The sequence below is a fragment of the Schistocerca cancellata genome, chromosome 8 (genome assembly GCF_023864275.1).
Source record: "Schistocerca cancellata isolate TAMUIC-IGC-003103 chromosome 8, iqSchCanc2.1, whole genome shotgun sequence".
Classification (NCBI taxonomy): domain Eukaryota; kingdom Metazoa; phylum Arthropoda; class Insecta; order Orthoptera; family Acrididae; genus Schistocerca; species Schistocerca cancellata.
In genome coordinates, this window is record NC_064633.1 from 293,984,272 (window position 1) to 294,005,792 (window position 21,521).

The window sequence follows — 21,521 nt, forward strand, 5'->3', positions numbered from 1 at the left end:
AAAATGTTCAGACCCCTGCAAACTACGGGGGCACGCACCATGCGAGTTTTCATCAAACCACACGTGACTGTTGTGGGAACTGAGAACACCTTCCCTGGTGAATTTGGCTTCATCTATGGAAAGGAACCGCCATGGGAAGTCGGGCTCGTCCACACAACGGTTCGAGGACCACCGGCAGAAGTGGGCTCGTGACGCAGAATACTGTGGCTGCATTTCCTGTATCCTTTGGGGGTGGAACACTGTAGCTGCAGCTCATGCAGAACACGCCAGACAATTTGGTAATCCACATTCTGTCTACCTGCTATCTTTCTGGTATTCCTCGTCACGTCCTCTTCCACTGCATGGAGTATAGCATCTTTAAAACGAGGATTGAGGCGCCGCCGTGGAGCACGTAGCAATCCCTGGTGGTGGTGGTGAATGTACCCTTCTCCGAGGCCAGCTGGTACACAGTAGCAAAGAAGGAGTGCGAAGATATCTGGCGATGTGTCAAACGCTCCACAACTGACGAACAATCCTCCCATTGCACCGAGCTTCGCCGTACTGTAACATCGCGTCGACTTAATCCGCAACCAAGTAGTACACCACTGTCAACAGCAGCACACTAAAAATGACAATTACTGCAGCTTGCATTCCGTACTACTCTACAGTAGTACTGTAAGAGCAAAGACCACAAGCACAACATCAGGCACAAAACTTTCTGGGCAGGCCTCAGACGTAACTGAACGGCATGCAACCAAACTTGTGGTGGGCTTGGAACATCAAGTGCTCGGTGAATGACGAACGTAATACCCTAGTCAGTGGCGCCGAGAAGGCGGGAGCTTCGAGCAAGTGTTGTGGTACTTTGCTTGTAGCGGGAAAACGTTGCGTTTTCGGACACGAGCTCCTATACTAAACGTAACAATCTTGGTCCCTACTACGAGTCCTCAACGTGTTAAAAAGGAAGTTACACTCTTTATACACACACATATTGATGAACCAGAACTTTATGACAATTTCTCACCGCGAGACTGAACGCCACCTGTCTGCGTTTGTGACACGTCAGTGCGACAGTGCGATAAGGAATGTATTCTGGGTGTTAGAGGTGGAAGTACGGACCAAAACGAGGCAAAACGTCCAGTGAACATGGGCCCTAAAATAATACCTTAAGAGCTATGACCACTCGCTCAACTTCGCTATTGTGTAATAAATCTCTACTAGGCCAAGCTCTTTCCTATTATTAACGCCGCAAAGAATGCATTAAACAAATGAGTAAACAAATAAGGGCATATTATTCTCTTCCTGAGAAACTGTAAGCTGCTAATATAACCTTTCAGCCTACAGGACAACATACAGGCTTGACGGTTGCTTCCAACTGCCAGACCATAACACATTTTGTCCGCCAATTGCCGTGTTCAGTAACAGGCTTACATTATACCGTTAAGTGCAAAGCTAAAACAATATAACAACGTGCCGCAAACTTATCAATCTACAGACTGGTCCCATTAGAACTAATGTATGCTTTGCACTTAACTACAACTGTGTATGTGGTTTACTGTAACAACACTAACAGATTCTTACCGCTTGCTGTAACCACGGACAGTAACAGAGGAATGTATTACTCATTTGTCTGCTGCATTCTGAAAGTCGTTCGTAATAGAAAGCGCTTGCAGTAGAATGTGTGTATTTCACAACAGCCGAGCGGTCTAAGGCGCTGCAGTCATGAACTGTGTGGCTGGTCCCGGCGGAGGTTCGAGTCCTCCCTCGGGCACGGTTGTATGTGTTTGTCCTTAGGATAATTTAGGTTAAGTAGTGTGTAAGCTTAGGGACTGATGACCTTAGCAGTTAAGTCCCATAGATTTCACACACATTTGAACATTTTGAACATTTCACAACAGCGCAGATGATCACGTCCTCATATCTCTTAAGGTATACATATTAGAGCCCATGATTACCAGACCAGGACTTATATCCAACACATGTAAACTTCATTATGCGACGTCCTGTGTCTCCAGCAGATACAGAGAGCGTCATCAGAACGTCGTCCAAATATTTCTGGGATGACTTTGGTGAAGGAGTGCCCTCACTATTTATTCGGCCTGGAATCAAAGTATACAACAAACAAATTAACACCATTAACAACACGGAAATAATTTCTGTTACTGTCGGAAGCAATACGGGGTCATCAATATATAAACCATCAGGGGAAAGGTTTGCTTTCAGCCAACATGTCTGTCACCCACAGCTAATAATGGGAGACTTTAACTGTCACAGTAGAGTGTGGGGTGACCAAGACAGAAATGAAGACGGAGAATTACTGGAAAGCTGGACAGAAGAACACGAACTGAATCTCATCCATGATCAGAAAAACCTGCGTCATTCAACAGTGCAAGATGGAAGAGAGGGTATAACACAGACCTCACATTTGTTTCCAAAAACTTGTCTGGGTCATGCAATAAATTCGTTCTCAACCCTGTCCCAAAGACCTACCACAGACCAATCATGCTAAGTTTATACGAGTAATAGTGCCACAAAAACTACCCTTTAAAAGACGCTTTAACTTGAAAGTGCTAACTGGAAAACATTTGCGGACACCTCAGATACGGAAACCGTAAATTTACCGTCAAAGACTGAAAACTGCGGGAAGTTCGTCCAAGCTGATAAAAGATCAGGAAGACTCAGCATACCCAGAGGCTTCAGAACACTCATCATTCCTGGAGTTTCCAACGATATGAAACAAATATATAACGAATACCTGGAGCAATACAGCCAGGACCCTTTCAGTGAAGAATCCATAAAACTTGGGGATCAGCTGATTGAAACTAAAAGCAAAGACCTGGTGGTGGTGGTTAGTGTTTAACGTCCCGTCGACAACGAGGTCATTAGAGACGGAGCGCAAGCTCGGGTTAGGGAAGGATTGGGAAGGAAATCGGCCGTGCCCTTTCAAAGGATCCATCCCGGCATTTGCCTGAAACGATTTAGGGAAATCACGGAAAACCTAAATCAAGATGGCCGGAGACGGGATTGAACCGTCGTCCTCCCGAATGCGAGTCCAGTGTGCTAACCACTGCGCCACCTCGCTCGGTAGCAAAGACCGACAAGAATCCTGGAAACATACGTTGGAGAGTATTGACATGAAGCATAGTAGCAGAAGAGCTTGGAACCTCATAAAACGATTGTCTAGCGACCCGGCAGCCCCCAAGGATCAGGTTTCCGTGACAACTAATCGAATCGCACATCAGCCCCTTTTGAATGGTAACCAACCAGGAACAGCAAGATTGCCACCTCATATAAGAGGCCACAAGTGGCTGAAATACCACCTGAGCCATATTTCCCTTCAGCAGAATGGGAAGCTGCCATCAGTTCCTTGAAACCCAGGAAGGCAGCGGGTCCCGATGACGTCATTAATGAATTTATACAGAACACGAGGCCCAGAGCTAAGGAATAGCTCTCACAACTCTATAATTTTTGCTGGCCTAACAAGAAGGTACCTAAGCTATGGTTGAAGGGTAAGATAGTAGCTATCCCAAAGCAAGGTAAATCAAGAAATGATGTTAAGAACTATCGTTCAATATCGCTGCTGTTTTGCCATTTCAAACTATAGGAACGTCTTATCTTGAATAAAATAGGACCACAACTAGAAAGCCTAATCATTTCACAACAAGTTCAGACCCAGTAAGTTTTGCACTGGTCAGGTCCTGTGCCTAACAGAATATGAGAGGATAGGTTTGAGAAGGGAGATAAAAAATTAGGTGGTGTTTATCGACTTATTAGCACCATACTACACGTAAACCACAAAATACTCCTGCAAAAATTTTTCAAAATGACGGGAAACTACAATCTTACTGAAGTTGTGAGATCACTGATCGCCAACAGAAGATACTATGTGGAATTTCACGAGCAAAGAAGTCGCTGGAGGAACTAGAATAATGGGCTCCCACAAGGTAGTGTTTTGTCTCCTCTACTTTTCAGTCTGCGTACAAATGACCAACCAGTTGGACCAACGACAAGAAGTTTTATCTATGCTGATGATGTAGCCATTGCCTGCCAATCCAGATCAATCAAACAGATTGAGAGAAACCTAAAAGATGCCTTAGAAGTACTAACTGAATATTACGACGGGAACCAGCTTGGACCGAACCCAGTAAAGACGCAGACGAGTTTATTTCATCTGAACAATAAGGAAGCAAATAGGGAACTACAATTGGAATGGAACTCAGTTAAATTTAAGCACTGCCCAAACCCAGTTTATCTTGGAGTCACGTTAAATCGGAAAATTTGAAAATTTGTGGTAAGGTCTTATGGGACCAAACTGCTGAGGTCATCGGTCCCTAAGCTTACACACTACTTAATCTAACTCAAACTAACTTACGCTAAGGATAACACACACACCCATGCCCAAGGGAGGACTCGAACCTCCACCGGAGGGAGCCGCGTGAACCGTGACAAGGCTCCTGAGACCCCTAGGTTACCTCATGGGGCGTCGTTAGATCGAACACCGTCTTACAAGAAACATGTACAAAAAACTAGATCGAAAGTCAACACGCGACACGGTATAATACGCAAACTTACCAACTCACACTGGGGAGCAAATCCTGAAGTTGTACGTGCATCAATCCTTTCATTGTGCTCTGCTGCAACTGAATATGCACGGCCCGTGCGGAGAAGTTCGACACATCCCAGAAGCTAGATGCAGCACTGAATGACTCATGTCGATTAATTACGGGATGCCTGAAGCCTATAAACCGTGATCTCCTTTATATGTGTTTTGGAATGAGGATATGATGGAGCATGTGGTCAGCACACCGCTCTCCCGGCCGTATGTCAGTTTACGAGACTGGGGTTGCTACATCTCAGTCAAGTAGCTCCTCGGTTTGCCCCACAAGGCCTGAGTGCATCCCGCTTGCCAACAGCTCGGCAGTCCGAATGGTCGCCCATTGTATTGCTAGCTCAGCCCGACGGTGCTTAACTTCAGTGATCTGACGGGAACAGGTGTTACATCTGCGGCAAGGCCGTTTGTATGCATGATACATGTTAACAGAAAATTTTTTGCTCTACCTCATGATATTTTGCTCATCGATCGCCATTCATCGAAAACGCCCAGAATATGATTTGTATCTTAAAAGAGTAAAAATGCTATTAGAAATATTTTACCAATTTTGCAATATTTCCAGTTTACAGTAATTTTTGGCAGTGATTTTAATTGCTTTTCAGGCAACTTAAGACCCTTTTTAGCCTATTTTTGGTCACTGTAGTACCATTTTGGACGTATTTGTATATGCGTGAAGTACCAATTATACACAGACAGTGCGTCCTGAAGTTTTATTGATGAACAAATGCTGACTAAAAACATTACTTACTGATCTCAGAATCCTTACGATGACCCTAGAGCCCTTGCCATGTGCTCACTTGTCAGTTAAAACTAGATTTAGGCCTTAGACAATGTTACGTGCATATTTTAAGGGGGTAAATACGATAATTTTGAACCTCTCGGTAACAGATAGTGGTATCGAAAAAGGTTTCCACATTCCACGAGAATATCATCTTAAGAACACATTGTAAAAATTTCGGCCATCTGCCATGAATATAAATTATAGTAGTGGCTATCCCCAAACTTGGTACTTTTCGTAGTGAAACATCATAATTTTTCGGGGTTACATCAGGAACCGCTCACGTGCAAATGCTGCCTTCGTAAGCAGCCTAAGGTCCACCCTAGACCACACCAAAGGCAAAGGAACCAAGTAATTTGCTCTATTTGCCTGGGCTGGAGGAAGTGTGTAATGTTTAAATGGTTCAAATGGCTCTGAGCACTATGCGACTTAACTGCTGAGGTCATCAGTCGCCTAGAACTTAGAACTAATTAAACCTAACTAACCTAAGGACATCACACACATCCATGCCCGAGGCAGGATTCGAACCTGCGACCGTAGCGGTCACGCGGTTCCAAACTGAAGCGCTAGAACCGCAAGGCCACACCGGCCGGCGTAATGTTTAAATTTTGACAGCATGCTGTAGGATGGTTCTTCCGATAGGTATACAAATGGTCGGTAGGCTGTGTGTGTGTGTGTGTGTTTGTGTATGTGTGTGCGTGTGTGTGCACGTATTTGAGAGGTGTCTATTTTGTCAGACATGTCCTACACAACAGACACCACACGTGATGACGTAGCTGGTGTATCCATTTATGCGTGGGCATTCGTGACTTCCAGCCACACACAGCATTGTGGTAATGCAATGGCGAAAGTTTAAAATTTGTGCCGGACCGGGGCTCGAGCCCCGATTTACCGCTTCTAATGAGCAACTACACGTGGGCAAAGATGACTGGGGTCGCCTTCCGAGGTCTGGCCACAATGTCCCGGTCCCACCCTCCAGGAACCAAGGAAGGAAAGGAGTATTACAGGATCAAGAGAGCATTACTTAAACAAACTTATTTATTTATTTTTATTTTCTTTTTTTCACCGGATCCTACTACCACCATCAGAAGTTTCCGAGTAATTTTCTCGCAAATTAATGGATGGGGGATCCCATATAAATCATTTCCTCGGAGGATCAGTCATGTTCCATGAGTCGTCTTCAATTGTACCTCCTAGTACCTGGAACCACTTCGGCCGTCCGGACATGGTCCCTGACGGATTCAAATTTCCCACTTATCGCTCGCTGTAAAGCAGCGTCACTCGTCCATTAACCCCTACTCGCGGATTCCGGATTCCCAAGGACGATATTAGTGCATCAGCACTGAAACAAACGTCAAGGATATGATCAAATGATGTCTGTTCTTTCTGACTTTTCTTGTCAGGTAGCATATTTCACGAGCGTTCAGATTACTAGCAAAGCCTCTGCAAATCACTCTATTGGCCTCTGACGTGGTATATTTATAGCTCTAAACACAATACAAGCAAATTATATATTCATCACGGTGGCACCTGTGTGTCTCGCAGAATGTTACACGTTGCACCCTGCCTTCTAAATTTTACTAAACCATGAGTTTTTGAACAAATAATTATCTAAAAGCCATTTGTCTAGCATTCTCTCATAGTTTCCAGCTTCTGATGTACAAGTTTCGCATAGTGCAGTCAGCTGTGTGCGAAAGAATCAGTCAACGACGTACTCAACATTCTCTGATACCCCACACACTCAAGACACATGTCAATACTTCTTACACATGTCAATGTCAACTCATACGTTGCTTAAAGCTGTAATAGGAGTTTTATTTAAGAGGACTGATCCTAGTAACCTTCGAGAATGAGATTTCCACTCTGCAGCGGAGTGTGCGCTGATATAAAACTTCCCGGTAGACTAAAACTGTGTGCCGGACCGAGACTGTGTGTCTCGGTCCGGCACACAATTTTAATCTGCCAGGAAGTTTAAACCTTCGAGAACTTTATAACTGCAAAAAGACGTTGCAGATTTTATTCTACCGTTTTATCTCGCAGCAGTATTTTTAGCCGTCTTTGGACTAATAGAGTATGAACTTGAGCTTCAAGCTGCATGACGCTAATACCCAGAACTGTACCGAGCGAGGTGGCGCAGTGGCTAGCACACTGGACTCGCATTCTGGAGGACGACGGTTCAATCCCGCGTTCGGCCATCCTGATTTAGGTTTTCCGTGATTTCCCTAAATCGCTCCAGGCAAATGCCGGGATGGTTCCTTTCAAAGGGCACAGCCAACTTCCTTCCCCCTCCGTCCCTAATTCGATCAGACCGATGACCTCGCTGTCTGGTCTCCTCCCCCAAACAACCCAAAACCTTCAGATGTCGGTGCCAAAAATAGTGTATCGACAGAGTATCAACCGAAACTCCGATATACAGGCTGTTACAAAAAGGTACGGCCAATCTTTCAGGAAACATTCCTCACCCACAAATAAAGAATAGATGTTATGTGGACATGGGTCCGGAAACGCTTAATTTCCATGTTAGAGCTCATTTTAGTTTCGTCAGTAGGTACTGTACTTCCTCGATTCACCGCCAGTTGGCCCAATTGAAGGAAGGTAATGTTGACTTCGGTGCTTGTGTTGACATGCGACTAATTGCTGTACAGTACTAGCATCAAGCACATCAGTACGTAGCATCAACAGGTTAGTGTTAATCACGAACGTGGTTTTGCAGTCAGTGCAATGTTTACAAATGCGGAGTTGGCAGATGCCCATTTGATGTATGGATTAGCACGGGGCAATAGCCGTGGCGCGGTACGTTTGTATCGAGACAGATTTCCAGAACGAAGGTGTCCCGACAGGAAGACGTTCGAAGCAATTGATCGGCGTCTTAGGGAGCACGGAACATTCCAACCTATGACTCGCGACTGGGGAAGACCTAGAACGACGAGGACACCTGCAATGGACGAGGCAATTCTTCTTGCAGTTGACGATAACCCTAATGTCAGCGTCAGAGAAGTTGCTGCTGTACAAGGTAACGTTGACCACGTCACTGTATGGAGAGTGCTACAGGAGAATCAGTTGTTTCCGTGCCATGTACAGCGTGTGCAGGCACTATCAGCAGCTGATTGGCCTCCACGGGTACACTTCTGCGAATGTTTCATCCAACAATGTGTCAGTCCTCATTTCAGTGCAAATGTTCTCTTTACGGATGAGGCTTCATTCCAACGTGATCAAATTGTAAATTTTCACAATCAACATGTGTGGGCTGACGAGAATCCGCACGCAATTGTGCAATCACATCAACACAGATTTTCTGTGAACGTTTGGGCAGGCATGTTGGTGATGTCTTGATTGGGCCCCATGTTCCTCCACCTACGCTCAATGGAGCACGTTATCATGATTTCATACGGGATACTCTACCTGTGCTGCTAGAACATGTGCCTTTACAAGTACGACACAACATATGGTTCATGCACGATGGAGCTCCTGCACATTTCAGTCGAAGTGTTCGTACGCTTCTCAACAACAGATTCGGTGACCGATGGATTGGTAGAGGCGGACCAATTCCATGGCCTCCACGCTCTCCTGACCTCAACCCTCTTGACTTTCATTTATGGGGGCATTTGAAAGCTCTTGTCTACGCAACCCCGGTACCAAATGTAGAGACTCTTCGTGCTCGTATTGTGGACGGCTGTGATACAATACGCCATTCTCCAGGGCTGCATCAGCACATCAGGGATTCCATGCGACGGAGGATGGATGCATGTATCCTTGCTAACGGAGGACATTTTGAACATTTTCTGTAACAAAGTGTTTGAAGTCACGCTGGTACGTTCTGTTGCTGTGTGTTTCCATTCCATGATTAATTTGATTTGAAGAGAAGTAATAAAATGAGCTCTAACATGGAAAGTAAGCGTTTCCGGACACATGTCCACATAACATATTTGCTTTCTTTGTGTGTGAGGAATGTTTCCTGAAAGTTTGGCCGTACCTTTTTTTAACACCTTGTATAAGGCTGCCGTCCAGAAGAACGTGCTTAAACTGTGAGTAATAAGAAACACCTGACCTATGGAACACAGCAAACTCATAACTGTAAGCTTCTGCCGCGCAGAACTCCCGTGGGGAAAGTCGGTAGAGCGTTAGATGGTCGCACCGAGGGTCCGAGGTTCGAGCCCTGGTCATGCCAGTTCACCTTAGGAGTACGTGTGAAGCTGTTATATGGGACAACACCTTCCTCACATGTAAAAGAACTGTTAGGAGTTCATAGCAATGTTGTATTGGCTATTGGTGGTCGGCTTTTGATTCGTTTATTCGAAAGTAACACACCTACAGTGCACATTTTGTAGTTTCACATAATATTCACAAACAGTCGGAATAGAAGAACAAAGAAACAATTGCATCATACGTGTTAAAGTAGTAATAATAATAATAACAATAACTGACTGCTAGTTGGCAGCATCGCTGGGCATCAGATGTGCTTCTTGAGACTAGAGTCTCGTGTTTATGCACACACGAAGAAGTGGGTCTGAAACTGCTACCTATTCCGCACGCTACCGCTACTGCTGCAGCTGATAGTGCTGTGTTTTACGATATGAATCCGTGAAACGTCACTGACATTCTCCTCGAATTGTTGCGTAGCGACGTTTTGTACCTACGGCAACGGAAATAACTGAAGAAGACGAAACTGTGCAGCATTGCTACTGGACATAATTGACCAGTCGAAAGCGTCGGAGGCCACTGAAGAGGAAACATTAGATATCGGCGAGCGCATGTCAGACGGAGCGGAATCGTTTGTGACCAAGTGCATGGACAAGAGTCAACGTCTTCGATATCGTTGCCAGAAGAGTCCTCAAGCGATGGAAATGACGAAATGCCACGAAAGGGGAAAAGGGTATCGTTTTGCACAAGAAATCTATTACATATTGGCTTAACGTCGAAAAGCAGCCGAAGTCAGCAGAAACATTTCCAAGTCGCACGACGTCTACAGTGAAAAACAAATTTGACACTGAATGTTCTGCACGATGAATGTTGTATCAATGGAAACGACGGTGAGAAAAGTGCAGAGTTAATGTCTGTGAAAGACAAATACAAACATATTACAGTGGAGGCCTTCAAACATCGTTGCCAGAAGGGTTGGTGTGTTCACGATGCAGACATCAAATTGTGGGCAAAAATAAATGCAAGTCAATTAAATTTCCCAAGCTTTGATGCAAGTGACGGTTGGGTCTGGCAGTGAAAGTTGAAAAACAATATTGTAAGCCGTAAAGTTAAATATTTTCTTACGGTGGAAACGTGCGAGAACAGAAACGACATCCAAAAATCGGTAGAGAAATGGCAAAAAGCAACTAGCCCTCTCATGACAGCCTACACAATGCAAATATCTACAACGCCGATGAAAGTGGAATCAACAATTATTCCTTTGCTTTCACAAACAGACAAACTTGCTTCAAAGCTGTTTTCAGACCTTCAAGTGCCTCGTACTTTCAGTGTTCGTATACGTCAGGTTATTTTCGCAGCACCAAATTTAATTGTTCACTTTCACAAAAAAAATGGTTCAAATGGCTCTGAGCACTATGGGACTTAACAGCTATGGTCATCAGTCCCCTAGAACTTAGAACTACTTAAACCTAACTAACCTAAGGACAGCACACAACACCCAGCCATCACGAGGCAGAGAAAATCCCTGACCCCGCCGGGAATCGAACCCGGGAACCCGGGCGTAGGAAGCGAGAACGCTACCGCACGACCACGAGATGCGGGCTCACTTTCACACCTCCGGCAAAACGAGCAAAGAACTTTTCAGGAAATGTCTACAAGAAGCGGTAGTGGAACAAATTAGCTGAGAGAAACTTGTGCTAATAGGGATTCTTACGGGCATAGGCGTCACAAAGACGCCTGTGTTCTTCACATCCAGCACGTACAAAAGAATCTACCAGAAGACAAAATCACAAATCACATAATTTCAGTTCTGTTTCAAACATAAGATTCCATTCTGCAATCTACAGTCTGGATGGGAAATATGCGAGTCCTCATACAGTACTTGGTGTACAACAGTAAGTTGCTCCAAACTTCTTTGTACGTATCCACTATTGTGAGACATTTATTCCTCAATGAATGACACTGCGCCTTGTGGTAGCGTTTTTATTGATTTCTGATCTTAATGTAGTTTTTATTAATATCATTATTTTGTTTATTATTAGCATTATTATTTTTATTATGCATATTATTATTATCATTTTAATTATTTTTATTGCTACTTTTAATATTTCCGCACATGTTATGCAATTGTTTCTTTATTCTTCTATCCCGACTGTTTATGTTCTTTCTGTGAAACTACAAACGTACTCTGTAGGTTTGCTACTTTGAAATAAATGAAGCGAAAGGAGACTGCCAGTAGGTCATTGCTATTAACTCCCAACAGCTCTTTTACATGTCAGGCACACGCTCCCACATATGACTGTTTCACACGTACTACAGTACAAAAATTGACATAACCAGGACTCCAAACAAGGAACTCTTGGTAAGAGAACTTATAGCCCTACCGACTTTCCCAGGGGAGCTCTACAAGACTGATGTCCACAGTTATGCTCTTTTTTGTGCTCCAAAGATCAGGTGTTACTTATTACCGTTTACGCTTGTCTTCCTGGGTGGCAATACGTAGCTCTAATTACATCGGAGTCGATATATAGCGTCTGGCACCGATCTGCCTGTCTGACATGTGGAGGTTTGGTCTAAGCTTTTCTGTAATTCTGGTAAGTTCATATTTTAACGTCGTATCGAAGGTCAGCATTTTTTATTAAGTTCGCAGTGTGCTATTAGCAAATTCGCTGTAGTTAGGGATACCGACATTTTAGTAAGATTGAACGAAAGCGATGCTTACACTATGTGATCAAATGTGTCCGGACACGTCTATGTAATACGTGAATTGACCGCTAGGTGTTACGACAGGCGCATCCTCCAGTATGAAAAAAGGTGGAGAACATCGTGTTGTCAGTGGAGAAGAACAGCAGAATAGAATGTTCAGTAGAGCTCAGAGACTTCGAACGTGGTCATTAGATGTCACCTGAGGAAAAGAACCATCAAGAACATTTCAACCCTTCTTAAGTTTCCCAAGTCGACTGTTGATGATGCTGTTGTGGAGTGGAAACGCGAAGGAACAACTACAACAAAACCGAGACCAAGCAGACCTCACGCACTGACGGACAAGTAGCATCGAGTTATGCGGTGGTTGGTCCTAAAAAATCAGCGAAAGGAATCATTCGTGAGTTCCAAAGAGTTACCTACAGACCGGCTAGTACAATTACTGTGCTTAGTGTTTTAAGAAGAGAGTTGTGCAATGGTCGGGCAGCTCCTCATACGTCATACATTTCTGTTGTCAGTGCTAAGCGACGCTTTGGGTGGTGTAAAGAGCCGCGCCACTGGGTGGCGGATGACTGGAAACGAGTGATTTGGAGCAATGAATCACGCTGCATCCTGTGGTAATTCGATGGGAGGGTTTGAGTTTGGCGAACGCCTGGAGAGCGTTACGTGCTATCAGGTGCAGTGCCAACAGTGAAGTATGGAGGTTGTGACGTTAAAGTATGGGAATGTATTTAGTGGTTGTGGTGTGATCCCCTTATTGCGCTTAAGAAAACGTTGAAGGTGGAAAGATATGAACACATTTTGCGATGTTGTGTACTGGGTACAGTAGAGCAACTGTATGGAGACAAAAATTGTATCTACCAGCATGACAATGCACCCAATTGTAAAGTGGCGTCTGTGGGGCATTGCTTTGTGGACAGTAACATTCCTGAAATGGACTGGCTGCCCATATTGCCAATTTGAATCCCCTGAAAACTCTGTCACCTAAACATTTGGGATGAATTAGAATATAGACTGCAGACCCCAGAGTCCAACATCATTATTTTCTTTGGTTTAACCATTTGAGGAATAATGGGCTGTTATTCCTCAACAGACATTCAGACAGCACACTGAAAGTGTCCCCAGCACAGTTTAAGTCATCATAATGGTGTAGGTGGACACATCCCATATTAACGTCCACTAATAAGTGTTCGGACAGTGTATATTCTCGTGTAAATTGTTGTTGTTGTTGTGGTCTTCAGTCCTGAGACTGGTTTGATGCAGCTCTCCATGCTACTCTATCCTGTGCAAGCTTCTTCATCTCCCAGTATCTACTGCAACCTACATCCTTCTGAATCTGCTTAGTGTATTCATCTCTTGGTCTCCCTCTACGATTTTTACCCTCCAACTGCCCTCCAATGCTAAATTTGTGATCCCTTGATGCCTCAAAACATGTCCTACCAACCGGTCCCTTCTTCTACTCAAGTTGTGCCACAAACTTCTCTTCTCCCCAATCCTATTCAATACCTCCTCATTAGTTACATGATCTACCCACCTTATCTTCAGCATTCTTCTGTAGCACCATATTTCGAAAGCTTCTATTCTCTTCTTGTCCAAACTAGTTATCGTCCATGTTTCACTTCCATACATGGCTACACTCCATACAAATACTTTCAGAAACGACTTCCTGACACTTAAATCTATACTCGATGTTAACAAATTCCTCTTCTTGAGAAACGCTTTCCTTGCCATTGCCAGTCTACATTTTATATCCTCTCTACTTCGACCATCATCGGTTATTTTACTCCCTAAATAGCAAAACTCCTTTACTACTTTAAGTGTCTCATTTCCTAATCTAATTCCCTCAGCATCACCCGACTTAATTTGCCTACATTCCATTATCCTCGTTTTGCTTTTGTTGATGTTCATCTTATATCCTCCTTTCAAGACACTGTCCATTCCGTTCAACTACTCTTCCAAGTCCTTTGCTGTCTCTGACAGAATTACAATGTCATCGGCGAACCTCAACATTTTTATTTCTTCTCCATGGACTTTAATACCTACTCCGAATTTTTCTTTTGTTTCCTTTACTGCTTGCTCAATATACAGATTGAACAACATCGGGGAGAGGCTACAACCCTGTCTTACTCCTTTCCCAACCACTGCTTCCCTTTCATGCCTCTCGACTCTTATAACTGCCGTCTGGTTTCTGTACAAACTGTAAATAGCCTTTCGCTCCCTGTATTTTACCCCTGCCACCTTCAGAATTTGAAAGAGAGTATTCCAGTTAACATTGTCAAAAGCTTTCTCTAAGTCTACAAATGCTAGAAATGTAGGTTTGCCTTTTCTTAATCTTTCTTCTAAGATAAGTCGTAAGGTCAGTATTGCCTCACGTGTTCCAACATTTCTACGGAATCCAAACTGATCTTCCCCGAGGTCGGCTTCTACCAGTTTTTTCATTCGTCTGTAAAGAATTCGTGTTAGTATTTTGCAGGTGTAGCTTATTAAATTGATTGTTCGGTAATTTTCACATCTGTCAACACCTGCTTTCTTTGGGATTGGAATTATTATATTCTTCTTGAAGTCTGAGGGTATTTCGCCTGTCTCATACATCGTGCTCACCAGATGGTAGAGTTTTTTCATGACTGGCTCTCCCGAGGCCATCAGTAGTTCAAATGGAATGTTGTCTACTCCCGGGGCCTTGTTTCGACTCAGGTCTTTCAGTGCTCTGTCAAACTCTTCACGCAGTATCTTATCTCCCATTTCGTCTTCATCTACATCCTCTTCCATTTCCATAATATTGTCCTCAAATACATCGCCCTTGTATAAACCCTCTATGTACTCCTTCCACCTTTCTGCCTTCCCTTCTTTGCTTAGAACTGGGTTGCCATCTGAGCTCTTGATATTCATACAAGTGGTTTTCTTCTCTCCAAAGGTCTCTTTAATTTTCCTGTAGGCAGTATCTATCTTACCCCTAGTGAGACAAGCCTCTACATCCTTACATTTGTCCTCTAGCCATCCCTGCTTAGCCATTTTGCACTTCCTGTCGATATCATTTTTGAGACGTTTGTATTTCTTTTTGCCTGCTTCATTTACTGCATTTTTATATTTTCTCCTTTCATCAATTAAATTCAATATTTCTTCTGTTACCCAAGGATTTCTATTAGCCCTCGTCTTTTTACCTACTTAATCCTCTGCTGCCTTCACTACTTCATCCCTCAGAGCTACCCATTCTTCTTCTACTGTATTCCTTTCCCCCATTCCTGTCAATTGTTCCCTTATGCTCTCCCTGAAACTCTCTACAACCTCTGGTTCTTTCAGTTTATCCAGGTCCCATCTCCTTAAATTCCCACCTTTTTGCAGTTTCTTCAGTTTCAATCTGCAGTTCATAACCAATAGATTGTGGTCAGAATCCACATCTGCCCCAGGAAATGTCTTACAATTTAAAACCTGGTTCCTAAATCTCTGTCTTACCATTATATAATCTATCTGATACCTTTTAGTATCTCCAGGATTCTTTCAGGTATACAACCTTCTTTTATGATTCTTGAACCAAGTATTGGCTATGATTAAGTTGTGCTCTGTGCAAAATTCTACAAGGCGGCTTCCTCTTTCATTCCTTCCCCCCAACCCATATTCACCTACTATGTTTCCTTCTCTCCCTTTTCCCACTGACGAATTCCAGTCACCCATGACTATTAAATTTTCGTCTCCCCTCACTACCTGAATAATTTCTTTTATCTCGTCATACATTTCATCTATTTCTTCATCATCTGCAGAGGTAGTTGGCATATAGACTTGTACTACTGTAGTAGGCATGGGCTTTGTGTCTATCTTGGCCACAATAATGCGTTCACTATGCTGTTTGTAGTAGCTAACCCGCACTCCTATTTTTTTATTCATTATTAAACCTACTCCTGCATTACCCCTATTTGATTTTGTATTTATAACCCTGTAATCACCTGACCAAAAGTCTTGTTCCTCCTGCCACCGAACTTCACTAATTCCCACTATATCTAACTTTAACCTATCCATTTCCCTTTTTAAATTTTCTAACCTACCTGCCCGATTAAGGGATCTGACATTCCACGCTCCGATCCGTAGAACGCCAGTTTTCTTTCTCCTGATAACGACGTCCTCCTGAGTAGTCCCCGCCCGGAGATCCGAATGGGGGACTATTTTACCTCCGGAATATTTTACCCAAGAGGACGCCATCATCATTTAATCATACAGTAGAGCTGCATGTCCTCGGGAAAAATTACGGCCGTAGTTTCCCCTTGCTTTCAGCCGTTCGCAGTACCAGCACAGCAAGGCCGTTTTGGTTAATGTTACAAGGCCAGATCAGTCAATCATCCAGACTGTTGCCCCTGCAACTACTGAAAAGGCTGCTGCCCCTCTTCAGGAACCACATGTTTGTCTGGCCTCTCAACAGATACCCCTCCGTTGTGGTTGTACCTACGGTACGGCCATCTGTATCGCTGAGGCACGCAAGCCTCCCCACCAACGGCAAGGTCCATGGTTCATGGGGGGGGGGGGGGGGTGTAAATTGTACAGAATCCAAATCAAAGTGCTAGACTGATGCTTCCGAAGCCATTTCTCAGTAAAGTAGTCACAGCTGGAGAGTGTTTGTCATAAAATTCACTTACTGACTGAAATTGAGTGCAGGACCAGGACTCGGGTTCTCAGGCTTTCCTTCACAGGCAGTGTTAGTGCCAGCGGAACTACCAAGATGTGACTCACCCTCACATTTCCATTTCTACCAGTGCTCTGCTCTGCTCTTACTTGCAAACTTTTCATGAGTTCCAGTCCAGCAAAGTCTGTAGAAGAGCTTCTGTGAAATTTTTAAATGGGAAGAGAAGTTCCGGAGAATTATAGTCGGTAGAGTGGGATGTGAGTCGTGCTTGGACACAGCAGTCGGTAAGAACAATGTCCACGAAAGGCAATGTTCTGGGTTATGAGACATGGAGTGGTACAATGTCATAATCTGTCAGAAAGTTACAAAACAGCTCACAGTCCATTGGAGAATGAAGGTTTGTATTGTCTGAGGCAAGCTAGGCAATAGCAGTGCGTGTTCACCACTTTCTGGATTTAATCTCTCACTCTTTCTCTTGGACTGTCCGTGACGCTTATTTCCGCAAATGGAAATAATAACTAGAACTAGCGCTTACTCCTACGTGCAACATCATTTCACGCACATACCGAAGTGTGCCGTCTCGATAAAGAAAATTCAACAATGGAACAATCCTCCAGGTAAACGACATTAAGAAATACGAATGATACAAATTTTCGCGTTGTATTTTTGTTGCGATAAGAAGGTACATTCCAATAGCTTTGGAATTTTCGTTGTGCTCTATAATCGGCATTAACGCCGTTTATAAGCAACCTATAGTAATCTGAAAATTGTAAGAGATATCATTAATGGTTCCTGGCGCTGAAAGAAAAAAAAAGTTATAAGTTTCAGACCAACATGTTTCGGCTGTCTGCCGTCATTCTTCAATGATACTCGATATTGACGAAGATAAATTCTCTCTCTATTAACAGAATGGTTAACGAAAGAGCACAATAAATCTCGAATCGTTTGACCTGCTTCACCCTTTTGAAAAACGACCTATGTTGCCTCTTCAACGATCCGACTCAGAAAGAATAGGCGAGAAGTAAAAAATAACTGGAGGTGAAACATTAGCTTAAAAACAAGATAACTCAGAAGATGGATAGCCTCTCAGGCTCGACTTATTAATAGTATGCGTTGGTACTTTCGAATCGTTGGATAACAGTTTTTTATTCTTTTATTTTAAAAACCGAGTTTTTAGAAAAGATAAGATTTCGTCATATAATCTCATTTTTTATAAAAAGTAATGTTCTAATCATTGTGCATGTGAGATCTGATATAGCCAAAGGACATAAAAGGCCGCGCCGCGCGGGATTAGCCGAGCGGTCTAGGGGGGGGGGGGGGTTCAGTCATGGACTGTGCGGCTGATCCCGGCGGAGGTTCGAGACCTCCCTCGGGCATGGGTGTGTGTGTTTGTCCTTAGGATAATTTAGTTTAAGTAGTGTGTAAGCTTAGGGACTGATGACCTTAGCAGCTAAGTCCCATAAGATTTCACACATATTTGAACATTTTTGGACATAAAAGCATGAACACTGTATAAAACTATATAAATTATATATATATATATAAACGCTTTATAAAACACTATGTAAAAATACTCTTCACAAACAGAAGTATGAAAATAGAAAGATTCATTGGAGCACACAAAATGCGAGGAAGTAAAACGTCACAAATATTACATCACGGCATCAGGACTTCATAATTCTTTTTTCTTTTTCTTTCGTTCTGTTCCTTCTTTCATGGGTTTCGTAAGATAACGCAAAATCAACTCTTGTTAGTCTTCCTGTTAGTCCAGCCCCAGCTGTGTTACCTTTGTGCTGTTCATGTCTATTGTTTGGCCCTTCTGCCTTCTTCCTACAAACCCATGTATGAATAACTTTCTTGAATACGTCTCGGTCCTGTAAATATGGTGATTCTAATTCCTGAAGGTATTTTTGTTTGCACCAGTTCGTGTAGTTATCTTATTTTTCAGGAATGTATGAATCTTATGGGTTAACCTGTTTGGCTGCAGTTCTTTTCTTTCTCCATTTGTTGTTTATGATACAACTTAATTTGTTTGTAATACAAAGTAAAGAAAGAAAACTAAATTAGGAAAGTATCATGCTTTAATATGGCATACTGCTACTAATGTAGAGGTAGACCCAACCCTTCCTTAATTAAAAGTTATGATGCAATGGACAGACCATATTAAAGAAAAAAGAAATAAGATTAATCTTTGCCTTCGCTCTGAGTCTAAGTGCAGTGACTGCAGTGGATAACCCTTCTTTAAATGAAACAATTTAAATATCAATGGGGTTTTGATTCAGCTTTTATGGAATTAGAAAATAGCAGCTAGGCACATGATCTTTCTGGAATCGATCCGCTTAATAACTGCGCGACCGCTTGGTTATTAAACAGTATTCTTTATATGAAAATCTCATTTAGCGTAATATTCTAACATTGTATCTTAATTCTCCAGGTTCAGTTTTTAAAATGTTGGTGAGTAAATTTGAGCCAAATGGCACTCAAAGTTATCACATGAGACGAATGGATTCCGTTTTAAAAAATGTCACATTTAATATTACCCGATTATTTCTGTCGTTCAGTTTTATTAAAGGCAATTTTGAATAATTTTTCCGACACAGTTAATCTTGAAACTTATTACTGTTCGTTTAAGAGAACTGTACATATAACTCACGTTTAATCTAGGTGACATCCAACGAAACAATAAGACACGTTGAAACAGACATTGTATCTTTTATCTGTCCAAAAAGACAAAGATATTCTTACATTACTACTAATTATAAAATTTTTGTTCTTAGACCTCTCCGCGTCTTTTATTGTCTCTGATTGTACTTTTTGGCATAGCACGGAGACAAAATAAAATTATCTCGTGTTGTTATATTTGGGGACTTCACTAAAGAAATTAAAAAAAAAACTTTATAGCGTCTAGACGTGTAGAACCATGATTACGGGAACTAGACATTGCCCGAAGACACTCAGCAACTGCTTCAGGGCATCGTTACACTTCACATCTCGGTTCATTAACAGAACACAGGGGAATACGGTCTGTCTGCAAATGAGACTGTATCCAAATCACTTGCGCATCCCATCTTAGAATATTGATCAAGTGCCGTACAATATATGATTAGCAAGGGGTACTGAAAGTGCATAAGAAAGGTCAGTGCGAACAGACACAGTGCTGTTTGGATCATAGGAGAGTGTCACGAAAATGTTGGATAAACTGAACTGAGGGACACTTGAAGATAGATGCCAATTATCCTGTGATAGTATACTTAAAAAGTTTCTAGAACCGCACTAAATGAGGGACATAAAACTGCCTACTATGTGCAGTGACAAGATTAGACTAATTCCAGCACACACAGAGGTATTTAGCTGTCAGTCTTCCCACACTCCAAACACCAATGAACAGGAAGAAATCTTAATATGTTGTCAAATGGGAAATGCTATTTGCCATTTACTTCTCACAATATACGTGTATAAGTAGATGTAGAAAAGAAATTGGGCTGGTCACATTACTATTACCTGAGAGATGTGTTGGGGTGCCGAGAGAAGACGCCTCTACGTTGTCAGAATGGTGTTGGAGAACCTGTAGAGCGTCTTTCGGCGCGAATAAAACATGTTTAACAAGTTAACGCTTATGTATTCAGATTTAAAGTTTTGTGTCTTCTCGCCAGCCGCTGCATCGGCAGTTCGACTGAAGACTTTTAGGCTGCTGTCTGGCAGTCTGCAGGCGAAGCCGTAGCCTGAGTACGTACTCCACACTATTTTGGAGTGTTCTCGATCCCACCTGATAGTGCGTGCAGCGACGATCAGGGACATGGATGGCCGTCTCACCCAGCAGTGACGTTGATGTTAGTGTGATAAGCACTGGAAGATGTACTGGTGTTGGAAGACTCTCAGTCTTCCCATCAGAGATGTGGTAGGTGGTGGCCAATGTGGAGTCCCACGAGTGGCACGTCATGGTTACTTGGCTGTATTCAAACCAGCAGACAGCATGTTCACGAGAAGGTCTGGAACATCCAACACATGGATGTCACTACACCATAATAATAATTTAATTGAGTGCTTTGGTATGAATACCATTGATCCTAATAACCAACTGAATTCAGAGTTGGAGGAATGCGGCATTTATGGAGATGGGTGGGAGATAATGACATGAAGCCCTGTTCATTAGGATGGAAAGTGCCACTTCTGTTTCAGTAATCAGAAGTCTTTGTTCTGCTGTGTTTCCTTAACAATTCGTTACAGGTTCTTAACTGCGTTGTCAAGTCTCTGAAATGTGTTATTGCGTCTAAGGTAAAGCTTGTTGCTTCACGTAACACGAGCTACTGAATATATCTCTGTCTCTCTCTCTCTCTTGGTGGAAATTTTACTGAATGTGCAACTTCGGCCTAGAGATTGGTGCCAACGTAGAAATGTGTACTTGTCTAAGTGACGGACTTACAGTGTTGATTGCATAGCTATGTCACCACCATTGCCTGGTGTGGCAGTGCTTCTGTGAATATTAAGAAAAATTTGTATTTCTTTCCCTTTTCTACTCTATGGCATAACAGATGTTTAGCTTCCCAGGTGCGTTCCTTCTGCAGCTGTTTGAAACTCCATAGCATCTCATCCCCGTGAAGGTGCTATATGTGTGAATGTAGACGCTCACAGAGTGTAATGTTGATGAAAAACTCTCAGGCTTGCAGCTGGTGGCAGTATCACAAACATAGAAGAGCCTC